General features: G+C 41.6%; 1 pseudogene across 1 annotated transcript; it reads right to left on the minus strand.

Moving 5' to 3' along the window:
- Positions 1 to 13,276: 13,276 nt before the first annotated feature.
- Positions 13,277 to 14,232, minus strand: LOC308684062 (trace amine-associated receptor 13c-like; annotated as a pseudogene). The gene has a single exon. The product of its transcript is annotated as a trace amine-associated receptor 13c-like (transcript).
- Positions 14,233 to 14,545: the final 313 nt, after the last annotated feature.

Below are 14,545 nucleotides of genomic sequence, written 5' to 3' on the forward strand. Positions count from 1 at the left end.
TAACACTCAAATACTCTTAACACTCAAATACTATTAACACTGGAATAACAAGCTCTCTGCTCAAAAACAAAACCCACTCCTTCCTTCCTCTAGAGGAAGTGATGACGTATCTATTTAAAATACGCTGCTCCAATCAGGATCGAGCAGCAATCATCGTGCAGGAACCAATCAGATGATGTTCCAATCATCCTGCAGGAATCCATCAGATGACGTTCCTAGACAGACACAGTGAAAGACTAACAAAACAACAGAGAGGCAGCAAAATACAAACCATAGGGTCATAACACCATACTAATGAGAATTTTTAATTAAAGTATATTACAAACTTTTAATTTAGACCCTAAAGAATCATATTAGCTTGTACAAAAATGACATTATATGACCCCTTTAAATTCTGCACCCGGCTCTCCACCGGGGAAAGAGCAGCTTCATCCCGGTCTGTGTCGCCCTTCTCAGAGGTGATTTTTCACTGACCGCTTGGCGGTTAAGACGAACTGTCACAGTAGAGCTGGCTGTGGCGGATTCCCCTTTTTTTATTTTTTTTTATTTTTTTGCAGGGGAACGACGCCCTTGGCGATGAGCAGACTGAGGGGCAGCCCAGGAGTGCTCTTGAAGTACAAAGGGGCAAGCTCTTGTTTGCCTCAGCCTGCTTCTGAACTGGGGAGAACTGCTGGTCCCAGTCCTCGACAGTGTCGCCGAAAAGGCCACCTTGTGAGATGAGAGTATTGAGAAGGCACACTTGGCGATATCTCACCTGTTGACCGAGGACCAACGCTTTGACTGAATCTCAGTCAACATGCACAGCTCAGCCCCGGCTCAGAACTACCCTCCTGCATTATGAGTGTTTTGGCCTTTCATAGTTTCAGGGTGGCCATCACATGCAGGGTAGAGCCGGCCTGCACGTAGCACTGCCACCCCACCACCGAAGGTAGTGAGAGAGAAAAAACTTTTTCTGCAGATTCAAGCATGTTTGGCTTGCCATATTGGAACCAATATGCTTCCATACTGCCAAAGATCTTCACGCATATCCGGGGAAAAAGGAAAGAGGCAGGCAAAGTGATTTACGCGTTGCGCTGCGCCCCCAGAGCAGCCCGGGAAAGCATGGCTGTCAAGTCTGAATCTGACTCACAAGCACACACCACTCTAATGGGAAGCTCAGCAGGATCTAGGATCTAGGATTGCGGATCTAGAGCGCTGCAAAACGAATAATAAATAATATATAAAATAATATACAGTAATAAGAACAGGCAAGTGGACTCAAGAACAGGCAAGTGGAATATGAGCAAAGTTTCAAGCTGAGCGATTCCCAGTGAAATACTGGCATAAAGTTGTCTTGACACTGGATATTCGACATTCGCACATTTAGGGACTGTCTCTAAAGTTATATATATATTACTGTATATTTATACTATAAATATTTTTTTTTTCTATTTGCATGTGTTTTCTTCAGTTGCTGTGCGTTGAGCTCTCTCTGCCACCGTATAGTAGGCTGATAGTAGACAATATCTTTCCGAATGTCATGCAGGGCTCATTAATTTATGTTTCTTCATTTTTCCATTAGGATCGGTGAATAAAAACAAACTGGATTTTACACAAATGTTGATAATTCACTGTATTTCAGTAAGACACAGTTCCGAAAGTGTGTTTTATTTCATACCACGCGTGGGAAATAAGACAATAATAGGCTACCAAATAATACAAGCCCTGGCTATTGTTTTTTTTTTTTTTTTTTTTTTGCGTACAATGGGAATAAAAAACCCTGCAGTGCTGAAAAGTAAAAAAAAAAAAAAAAAAAAAAACTAAAATAGATATTATGTCGATCTATAGCAAATATTATTATTTATGTGCTCAAGAGCGTATTTAAGTAATAAATATTCATATCACTTCTCTGCTGGGTATTTTAATAAATTTTTGAAGTAGGCTACTGTTATATTGCACTTATTTATAGTAGTGATTTTTATTTTTAAATAGTTAGGCTACAGCTATATTAATATTTGAAACAATTTTTATCCCGTACACACAATGCGGGGGTGGATAAATAAATAATTAGATTTTTAATACCTGATGTCACAGATAGTCGTAGGCCTACATGTTAAAAACTATAACATATTTTTTTTCATATTTTATTAACAGGTAAACAACAAGGAAAATGAGTTTGCCATTAAACATTTTATTTGCACTTTGTGCAAAAAATGCATTGGAGAACAAATCTCGTGAAAAAAAAAAATCAACAACAAAAAAAACGGTCTTGCTTTAAAATTTTATATCAGCTGCTTATGTTTGGGTTTGTCCAATGTTCCCCTTCGAGGGAACTTGCACTGCGTCGTCGTCGCGACGACACTTTGGGGAACGCCCTTTGCGTAGCGCGTCTGAAGCATGAATGAAATCTGTCCAATCCTGATTGGTGCTGCGTCGATGACGGCATAACCGGAAGATACAAAGGGATGCCGGCACAAACACACGTTAGCTTTTTGCTCTTCAGCAAGCGCTCTGTGTGAAACTGTTTGTCCTATTTGGTGTTGTTTGTCCTATAAGAATTGTCCCAAATAACGTCTGCATTACAATATAGAATCTAGTGGCTCGGATCTCGCGTTTGCCGAGGCAGCGCGTAGTTTAAAGGTCTGCATTGCAATACAGAATCTATAGTGGCTCGGATCTCGCGTTTGCCGAGGCAGCGCGTAGATTACGGCTACTCTGCAATAAAGATTCTGTGACTAATCTCGCATTCGCCGAGGCAGCGCGTAGATTAATGTCTGCATTGCAATACAGAATCTATAGTAGCTCGGGTGTCGCGTTTGCCGAGGCAGCGCGTAGATTACGGGGCTACTCTGCATTAAAGATTCTGTGTGGGTGCGAGGCATGCACAGTCAGCTCCTGAGGGTGCTGGCTGTGTGTTCATTGAGAAATATCTTGACGCACACAGTCGTGCGTTCTGGGTGTTTCAGCCTCGCGCCCGTTGGCTTTCTTCTCGAGAGATGAAAGCCAAATATATTGTGAACGACTCGAATCTCGCGTTTGTCGAGGCAGCGCGTAGATTACGAGTCTGCTATAAAAGGGACACGCGATCTGTGAAATAATACTGTTTGGGTGCGAGGCATTCACAGTCAGCACAAAACCATTCTTGACTGCTCCCTGCCGGTCAGCCGCTTCAGGGGGTCGGGAATGAGGCTCGGTTGACACCCGAGGCCAGCCTCGAGAGGCTGGTTCCCTTAGAAGATTATCTCGGTGCATGGTCATGCCTTCCGAATATATCTGCGTGGGCCCTGCGTACTGTAGAGCTGGGTTACAGACTGCAGTTCAGCTCCCCTCCCCCGAAGTTTAACGGGGTGGTCTGGACTGTGGTCGGCCCAGAGCAGGTTCGGGTTATGGAACAGGAAGTTCAATCCCTGTTGGTCAAGGAGGCCATAGAACGTGTTCCTCTGCCAGACAGGGAGTCCGGGTTCTACAGCCGGTACTTCATAGTTCCCAAGAAGGATGGGGGGTTGCGTCCAATAATAGATCTCAGGCACTTGAATCGTTCTCTGAGGAGATTCAGGTTCAAGATGCTCACAATTCCAGCCATCGTGAGTCAGATCCAGTTCGAGGACTGGTTTGTCACGATAGATCTGAAGGACGCATACTTCCATATATTCATCCTTCCATGTCACAGGAAGTTCCTGAGGTTCGCTTTCGGGGGCGAAGCATACCAATATCGGGTTCTTTCCTTTGGCCCTAGCTCTCTTCCCTCGCACCTTCACCAAGTGCATGGATGCAGATCTGACTCCGCTGAGACTCCAGGGCATCCGTGTACTCAATTATATCGACGACAGGCTAATATTAGCCAGGTCGCGCGAGATGGCAGTTCGACATCGAGATGTCGTTCTGGCCCATATCAGGTGCCTGGGGTTGAGACTCAACACAAAAAAAGAGTGTGTTGACGCCCTCCTAGAGGACTACGTTCCTGGGGGTTGTATGGGACTCCACGACGATGCGGGCACAAATGTCTCCCGCGCGCGTGGAATCCATACGGGCGATGGTCTCCAGAGCAAAGCTAGGCCACAACCTCACTGTGAAGCAGTTTCAGAGACTGCTGGGGCTCATGGCAGCAGCGTCCAACGTCATACCTTTTGGCCTGCTACATATGAGACCCATACAGTGGTGGTTGAGAGCCAAGGGGTTTTCCCCGAGGGGAAATCCGTTCCGTATGATCAGGGTAACGCGCAAATGCCTTCGTTCTCTCGTCATATGGAGGAAACCTTGGTTCCTGTCCCAGGGACCGGTGTTGGGAAATAACCCAGTGTTGCCTCCCTCACTGGGTGGAGGCGCGGTCATGTACGGCCACTTTGCGAGAGGTCTGTGGGAGACCCGGCATTCTTCCTGGCACATCAACTGCCTGGAAATGCTGGCCGTCTACAAAGCTCTGAGGAGCTTTTTCCTGGACCTCCGCGGCCACCATGTCCTGATACGCTCGGACAACACTTCTGTAGTCGCGTATCTGAATCATCAGGAGGGTCTGAGGTCGCGCCCTCTATGCAGACTGGCGCACCAGATCCTTCTGTGGCCCCAGGGGAAACTGTCATCTCTCAGAGCGATGTACGTTCCCGGGGACCAAAATCAGGGAGCAGACATCCTGTCGAGGCAGGGGCTGAGGCCCGGGGAGTGGCGACTCCACCCCGAGGTGGTGGAAGCCATGTGCGTGAGATTCGGCCCAGTGGAAGTGGATTTGTTCGCGTCTCAAGAGACGTCCCACTGTCCACTGTGGTTCCCTCTCAGGCATCCAGCTCCGCTGGGGCTGGACGCTATGATACAGACGTGGCCAAGGCTGCGTCTGTACGCATTTCCCCCGATCGATCTGCTCCCGGGAGTCCTGGAGCGGGTCCGCCGGGAGGGGATCAGTCTACTTTTAGTAGCACCCCCTTGGCCGACCCGGATATGGTTCTCAGACATTGTAGCACTGCTGGACGGCCTCCCGTGGCAGGTCCCTCTGAGGAGGGATCTGCTGTCGCAGGCAGGGGGCACAATATTTCACCCCCGGCCAGAGCTGTGGAACCTCTGGGTCTGGCCCCTGAGGGGGCTTGGTACCTAGAGGCTGGCCTGTCAGCAGGTGTTGTCGAGACCCTACCAGGAGACTGTACAGCCTGAAGTGGAATGTATTTTCCACTTGGTGTAGAGAGCGTAAGGTGGACCCAGTTAACTGCCCAGTGGCTTCAGTGCTGGAGTTCCTCCAAGATCGTTTCTCCGCCGGTCTTACCCCGTCCACACTTAAGGTGTATTTGGCTGCCATTGCGGCTTTCCACTCGCCTATAGGTGATGGGCCTTTGGGAAAGCACCATCTGGTTGTACATTTCCTCCGTAGGGCTCGGAGGATGAGGCCTGCGGCTCGCTCCAGAGTCCCAACTTGGGACCTGGCGGTGGTACTTGAAGGGTTGGCTGAGGCCCCCTTCGAGCCACTGGAGTCGGCTGAGGCGAAGAACCTGACCCTTAACCTGTTAAGCTGCAACCCCACTTTTGAAAAATCCCCAGAAATGACATACCCAAACTGAAACAGATACAGTTCATGAACCCTTTGTACTAAAAGCACAAGTATGATCTCATTTGAAAGCTGACACCTGGCAGTTTATTGTAAATGTAGAATTAATTATTGTCATAATGAAATTTTTTTTTTATAAATAGCTTTAAAGTTTTGTAAAGTTAATAGAAATTTATTTTTATGAAACATCTTCATGAAAATAAAATTGAAGTTGACACTGTAGCAATCTAGAAATGCACTGCAGCTAAAGCCACATATCTAAACATTTTGTTTAAAATCTGAAGATGATAAGTCTAAAACTCTGTATTTAGTTAAATTTTTTTCAAGATAGAAGCACCAAGAGCTAGCTAGCATGTTAGCTTAGCACACCATCAATACATGACAATTTATGAGATTAAAACCATGTTTGTGCTCCAAACTTACTTTAAAACGCAAGTGAAGTGTTTTAAATAATCTTCTGTGATCTAATTTGACATCAGATAAAAAAAATCAGACAGAAAATATACTATTTGATCATATTCTGCACAGTGATGGTCTATATAGATTAGCATTACATTATAAATATAATCTATTATTATGAAAATACCTGGCATGGCTTGAAAAACACAGGTAACTCAAATATCATTGCAATCATGTTTATTGTCTTCAAAACATTCTGTATCTGCATGTTATACAGCGCAATCTCTGTAGCTTTGTGTGTATCAGTGACGTCCTGGAATGTCACATGATTATGGCTCTTCTTCATGTTCCATATATGGGTTATTATTGTGCATATAGCGCCCTCAGGCTATTGGTATGAATTGAAAACACAGTAAATGAGAGTGCCAAACGCTCATAAAGATTACATCGACGCATTTGGGTATAAATTCAATAAATATTATTCCTGTCAATAGAAATCTGATGTAAACCTATGAGAATCTATCAATATTTCTCCAAATCTGCACATTTCTGAGCTAAAGCCCTGAGGGAAGTTGTTTTGTGAATCGCTGTCATGACGACAGCACGGGAGTTTTTTTATGAATGAAAGCGGCTGACGCGCATAATTCATATTAAAGGTATCGACTCATTTTTTCATTTCATAACTCCTGACAGAAATTAAGAAATAACTGTCGCTATAAGTTTCTCAGAATACAATAGTGGTCAAATACTGAAACTTGAGTATTATATCTTTTTAATGATGTATAGTTTGTCAAGGTATAACATTAAATCTGATAATAAATTTGAACTAAATAAAAATAAAAACGCTTCAGTGCGCCCGCGCACTGGCAACGGTTAACAGGTTAAGGTGGCCTTTCTTCTTGCTATCACCTCTCTGAGGAGAGTGGGGGATCTCCAGGCCTTGGCTATAATGCCAACTTGCCTGGAGTTTGCCCCCGGCGGAGTTAAGGCCATCTTACATCCTAGACCGGGCTATGTGCCCAAGGTGCCATCTAGTGTGGCGCGGTCAGTGGTTCTTCAGGCCTTCCATCCTCCACCTCACGTGACGGCGGAAGAGGGGAGACTTCACCTGCTCTGCCCAGTCAGAGCCCTGAGAGTGTACTTGGAGAGGTCCTCTCAGTGGAGGAAGTCAGACCAGTTGTTGGTGTGCTTTGGTTCACCCAAGAAAGGGCTGCCTGCATCTAAACAGACAATCAGCAATTGGATTGTCCAGGCTATAGCCACGGCTTATCAGGTGCGCAATTTGCCTTCATCTATGGCCGTGAGGGCTCATTCCATCAGGAGTATGGCCTCCTCGGTGGCCCTCCTTTCTGGTGTCTCGCTTCAGGAGATCTGCGAGGCGGCCGGGTGGGCCACCCTGCACACCTTCACACGTTTCTACAGTCTGCAACTCCCTGTGACGCCTGGCGCCAGAGTGCTCGCGTCCTAAGTGTGCCTGGTCTTCCAGCTTAACACTTGGGCGGGCGTGATTACGGTGTGGCATAGTGGGCATTACGTTCCCCAAAGTGTCGTCACGACGACGACGCAGTGCGAGTTCCCTCGAAGGGGAACGTCTCGGGTTACGTCGCCACACCTATCACGGGCAGAGCGCTTGCTTCATCGCAAAGAAGCTAACGTGTGTTTGTGCCGGCGTCCCTTTGTATCTTCCGGTTATGCTGTCATCTACTACGTCATGACGCAGCACCAATCAGGATTGGACAGATTTTATTCATGCTTCAGATGCGCTACGCTAAGGGCGTTCCCCAAAGTGTCGTCACGACGACGACGACGCAGTGTCTCGTTCCCTTCTCGGGGAACAAGGGTTACAGTCGTAACCCGAGACGTTTTCCTTTAATACAGTGAATTACCATAATTTGCGTAAAATTCAGAGTTTGAGCTGATCCACCGATGCTGATGAAAAAAATATGAAGAAGCCAAGTGAATGACGCGCAAATGTAAAACAGCTCTATTAGCTTGAAGTACACTGAGGTGCTGTCACCAAGCGTTCGTTTTTAAACAATAACTTAATCTATTCTGTGTCTTAAGTACAATAAAACATTAGCCAATATATCTTAACTAAAATTACCATGGTAAACCGATAATAAGATACGACTAGAGTTAGCATTTAATAGTTCTTTAATTCAGCCAAATATTCACAAAATAGAACATAAAGGAATGCGCATGCTCAGGCTTGAATCATCTAGGCCAATAAGATTGCTGTAAAATAAACCAATTAAACTGGGTGTGGGCCAATGTGTCGCCCTGCCCCATCATCCAGACTGCACTCTGGGGTACTACGCATTAGAAGGATCCTTCGAATTTGGACAGCTTCGTCGCACAGCTGTGACGCAATCGCCCTTCAAATGTGGCATTCGGAGGATGTAGCCCCTGACACGTTTGCTCCAGTCTTCTCAATTTTTCCTGTTTTTACAGGGACTTTCTAATCTGTCAACACAGCCTTCTGCATGGGGCCTTCAACCATGTATAGGCTACAACATGGTCTTGGAAATAAATTATTTCTTAGTTACATAATTTTAATCAGTCAGGAGTAGTAATAATATACATATGCTTGAATACGGGATATAATGTTGTGAGATTAATACATGCCATATATGTTTCAAGCATGTATTAAAGGGCATGTACTATGCAAAATTCACTTTTACATGGTGTTTGAACATAAATGTGTGTTGGCAGTGTGTGAGCAAAACCACCCTAGAATGATAAAAATCCACCCAGTGTTTTTTTTCTCAATAAATCATAAGCACTGTCTCAGAATGAGCTGTTCTAAGATTCTATGCAGTGTGACGTAGAATTGCACAGGCCCCTCCCACGACTGTTGATTGACACTGCAGTTTGAGCATAGCCCCGCCCTGAGTGAGCTGGACACAGAGTCCTCCATTTTTTTTACGCTGGCTTGAGCTGCTGTAGACAAGAATGTCTCCTAAACGATTGAGGTGTTTTGTTGTTGGATGTAAGCAGAGGTGTCAAGTAACGAAGTACAAATACTTCGTTACATTACTTAAGTAGAAATTTTGGGTATCTATACTTTACTGGAGTAATTATTTTTCAGACGACTTTTTACTTCTACTCCTTACATTTTTACGCAATTATCTGTACTTTCTACTCCTTACATTTGAAAAATAGCCTCGTTACTCCTACTTCATTTCGGCTTGTTTTCATTCCGGCTTGTCGTCGAAAAAAAAAAAATTGGCCAATTACACAAACGGTTAAAAGATCTGAGTCCCGCCTCCTGAACACACATCGCTAAACTGATTGGCTTTGTGTTTTCTTTTCTTTCTAACTTGTGAGAGGCTGTAGTCACATTTGGTTGTGCGAAGCGCCAAAACTCCTCCGAGTCCTAAGGAAACCTAGATACGGTAAGCGAGGGAGAAATCAACAGTTCTGTGCTCAAGAATACGGGGCAAATCGCGTCAAATATTGATTTGGGGACAGACGTTTTTACAATATAATGACAATCGTAACATAACACTAACATAATCGTTTGTGTGTGTGTGTGTGTGTGTGTGTGAGTGAGTGAGTGAGTGAGTGAGTGTGAGAGAGAGAGAGAGAGAGACAGAGAGAGAGTGAGTGAGTGTGAGTGTGTGTGTGTGTGTGTGTGTGTGCGCGCAACTACATTATAGGGTCAAAATATCCCCACAAAGATGTCAATATCCGAAGTCCTTGTCCTTTTGGGGATTTTTTTTCTTCTTCAGAAAACAGCTTATAAATCAGACTTTTGTTTTTTGAAAATGTAAAAATGCAGACAGTTTTCTGTGATAGGTAAGGTTAGTCTATGGGGGGTAGAATACACAGTTTGTTTGTACAGTATAAAAATCATTATGTCTATGGAAAGTCCCCATAAAACATGAAAAAATAACATTGCTTGGTCTGTTGAAGGCTGGTCTTGTTAAAATGAGAGGCCTGTTGATCAAATCATCCCAGGCTCATCAGCTGGACTGAAATAAGTTTCAGTGCTCTTAGGACACTGAAAACATGGCTCAGAGCAATGGTCACAAGTGACACTTGACAGTATCGCTGTGTGTCGTGTCCAACAGGACAAACTAGACAGTATTGATGTGAAACATATGCCAACAGTTAATTTCTGTTAAATGATTAGTTCACTTAGTTAAAAATGAAAATTCTGTCATCATTTACTCACTCTCGAGTTGTTTCAAACCATTTTCTTTCTCCTGCTGAACACAAAAGAAGATATCTTGAAGAATGTCGACAGTTGATGGTAGCTATTGACTTTCATAGTATTTTTTTTTTCCTACTATGGAAGTCAATGGGGTCCGTCCACTGTCTGGTTATCGACATTCTTCAAAATTTATTCTTTTGTGTTCATCAGAAGAAAGAAATTCATACAGGATTGAAACAGTTTGAGGGTGAGTAAATGATTTTCAGTTTTGGGTAAACTATATCCCTTTAATGAAAGATGCAGACATGTGTTTGGCTTCTTCAAAAAGCAAGGAACAAGACAGTATTGCACTATTGCATTGCACTATGAGCGGAGTAAAGTTAAGTCTCTGTTAAACTGCCACCATGTCTTTATTAGTTATTTGTAACATTACAGAATTAATTAATTTACGTATTGTTAAGGTCAATATAGACTAAAAAACTTAATACATTATCCTATTAATTTCCTGATTCCTCCGCTTATTTAGCTTATTTATTTAGAAAATGTATTTTCTATGGGCATATATACGGCTGAAACAGGTAGCCTAGTGCATCATCCCAAATTTTTCAACATCAACATTTTAATCTAATTATAGTCAAATATGGCCTTTAGAAAAATGTGTTTTTTTGAGGAGCTGGGGTAGTGCACTATAAAGGCCCCTGTGGCGCGGCCTAAGCTTTTGTCCTTAATGGCATTTTTTTCCTTACATTACTTTTACTTTTATACTTTAAGTAGTTTTGAAACCAGTACTTTTATACTTTTACTTGAGTAAAAAGCTTGAGTTGATACTTCAACTTCTACAGAAGTCTTTTTAAACCCTAGTATCTATACTTCTACTTGAGTAATGAATGTGAATACTTTTGACACCTCTGGATGTAAGAATGAACATAGCATTCTTCATGTACTCTCGTTGTTACTCGAGGATGGATCTGTACTGTTTGTGATCCAGCTTACAGTATCCGGAGCGACGGGCCTAACGTTACTGACCACGGCAGAAATGAAAGTGAGAGTGCGCACTTTATGACAGCTCATCATTTTACGGATATAAGGTTTACCAGTTTATTAAGCACCCACTGAAAAGGTGTGTATATATTTGTTTACTGTTAGTTGTAACGAGTGTTTTGTGTACTTCGCTGTGTATGTTGATGATAATGAAAGGGAGAGAGAGAGAGTTTTAATGTGCACTTCTTATACTATGTTTATTTAGCTCTTACAGTGATTCTCTGGAGTAAAACTAAGGTTTCATCGTTTGTGTGATGTACAATAAACTTCACTGAACTCATGAGTTTATTTTGTTCATCATTCGGACAAGGTCTGCCACAGCAGGCTTGTATTATTAGTGGATAAAAGCAGATGACAAATAAGTTATAACCGTAATTAAACTAAACTATACCTGTCTATCTCCATACAGCATATATTCTCTGGCTCTGTGGGCATTATTGTCAGACTCCGAATGATATGAACACCGAAACTGAGAGTTTCTGTTCTGATATTATCAGATGATATTGTCCTGGCTCTGAGCACAAGCTTGTGAGGCTCCGCCCCCTGTGCGGACAGCAGCAGTTAATTTGCATTTAAAGGGATACACACTAAAACAGCGCGTTTTTCTGAGACCCAAAAAATGACAATTTAAACATGCTGTAAAAAAAAATGTCTGTTGCGTATTTTGAGCTAAAACTTCACATACATCAGAGACTTATTTTAAATCTTGTGAAAAGAGTCATAATATGTGCCCTTTAAACTCACAACAATATTACTATACAGGGCAAATTAGCGCTAGAGCACAATTCCAAAAAAACGCAGATGGCAGTGGAAATGTCACAATGTGTTTGTTTGCAGGCAGACAGACGAAAACAGATGAATAAAGTTCTCAACAAAGTTTAATAGCAAGTATTCTCAAAGGCATGCGAACAGCATTAGCAAAACACAACCTTTCGTGAACATGACCAGACAAAGACTAAGTAAACATCAGGAACTTAAATACACATGATGATGAGATGAATAACCAACAGTTATGTCACAAATGTCACACGTCACGTTTTGTCACAAATCCCAGTGTGTAATGTTTGTTGCTTTATTATTTGTGGTCTTTAATTTTTGTTTATTATTTTTGTTTGTTTGAACATGTGTATGATTTGTGCATGATATGAATTTATTAGATGCAATAGGGTGTGATTGAGGACTTTAATTTTAAAGGGGTGTTCACTGTGTGTAAACTCAAGTCTAAAACATTTTGCAAACATTTTTGCAAGGGAAAGTTTCTCGGGGGAACACAAAACAATTGCATGAAAATGCAAAAGTTTTTAAATTAATTTTCCTCCATCCTCTATTTTTAAAATGAATCCAACAGCTCTAGATCAACTAACATATCAATATATACTGGTGTTTAAACAACGTCAGTGATCCTGCCAAAGTGTGTGAACTTCCAAAGCCAACTGGATAGTTAATCAAAGGAATTTATTGAGAAAAAAAAGTTTTATATTAATGTTAACCTTGTTTGACTTATAAATGGCCTGCATTAGGTAATGTTTAGTAGTTTATATATCGTATTAATTTATACACATCACTTTTTGTGAAACAACATACTGTAAAATTACATCAACTTACTTGAAAAGTTACATTAAGATATTTCATATTTTTTGTGTTAGGCTCAACTGTTAATTCTTCAGTGTAGCTCCACTCTTTAAATTTATTTTGGGTGAATTTGACATTACTGTTTCAGATGTTTTAACCCCCTGAGGCCTGTTATAAGCCATTTTAATCAATCACTTTGTGATGAACCACGATAATACATTTGACACTTACACATAGTTCTTTATGACTGTACTCTTTTTGTCATTGTGTTTTATTTTTTATTTTTGATGAAACAGACTCAAAATGATGGATGAAAGTGAAGCATAAAATACATATCTACTTTTATAATTTATTTCAATAGACTGAAGATTTGAGATTCTTGCTCAATTTACTTAAGCTAATAAAACAACTTAACACCTTTAGTCTAAAAAGAAGTCTGTTTAATTGTTAAATTATAAATATTCAATCAATTGTATGAATGCAAGAATTATACAGAATGCGTACTACATAACAAACTGCTATTAAGATACATGTAGTGTAAATTACCAATTTAATTACATTTGATATTGTGTAAAAATATCAACCACAGAGGATGCTGGCTAAAATATTTTCAGAGTTAAGATGTGTTTAACTGTCTTTTTAAACCAGGGATAAAATAAAGCATAGATCAGAGGATTCAGACCTGAGTTTGCATACACAACCCATGTCAATATATATATGGTTGTGGAAGAGATTACTGATATAGAACAGATAAAATATGGAACAAAGCAAAGCAGATAAACTGTCACAATGATTCCTAATGTCAGAGCAGCTTTACTCTCAGATTTCCTCCTCAGTGAACCTTCCATTACACATTTACCAGAGAGTTTATAACTTTCACTTGCTGATGTACAACATGGAAAATCCTGAAATATAAAGTTATAATCAGAATACATGGAGACAGAAAGAACAAAATCAGATCAATGACTGTCCAGACAAAACTAATTAAAATGGAGCACTCGCCATAACATACACCATCTGATATGTGTATGGTTTTAAAATAGCCACTATTAATTACAAAGGCAGTGTTATAAACTGAGGTGCAAAACCAGCTCAGACTGATACTTATTAAAGTTTTAGTTGTGGTTATTTTCTGTGGGTACTGTAAAGGGTGACACACAGCCACATAACGATCAACAGCAATTAATACTAAAATACTGAGAGATGCTGAAAGAGTCAGATTGAGGATAAAAGTAAACAGTCCACAGACATTGTTTCCAAAGTACCAGTATGTCTCAATCATTTTAAAGGCCTCTATGGGTATCACAATAAGTCCAGTAAGCAGGTCGGCCACAGCCAGAGAGAGAATAATCAGGTTTGTTGGAGTGTGAAGCTTCTTGAAGTGAGAGATGGAGATGATCACCAGCAGGTTCAGAAACACAGTCCATGCTGACAGCAGTGAGAAAAACACATACATGATATTGTAATCATGTGTGGAGCGTTTTCCCTTGATACATGATGAGTTGATGGCAGGAAAGCAGTATTGAGTCTCATGATCCTCTGTCTCATAGGCCATGAGTGAGTCTCCTCCAGTTAGGAGTTTGTTCTGCTCTCTTTATTGTCGTATAATTTATACAGTCTGGATCAGACCGACCAACCCATCTACCGCCCGCACTGAGAATGCATAATGTTGTAATTATTTATTCACTGTATGCATCATTATATTTACCTAACACAGTAATATATATGCAATAATAGAATAATATGATTCAGCTCTGGGCTCCTCATCCTCAGTGCTCACACCAGCCTGCAGAGATTTCAGATCCTATAAAAATACACAAACATAATACAAAAGCAGTAACTTTACCAGCACAATGTCATTTGATTGT

The sequence above is a fragment of the Scardinius erythrophthalmus genome (genome assembly GCF_964197995.2).
Source record: "Scardinius erythrophthalmus genome assembly, chromosome: 23".
Lineage (NCBI taxonomy): Eukaryota > Metazoa > Chordata > Actinopteri > Cypriniformes > Leuciscidae > Scardinius > Scardinius erythrophthalmus.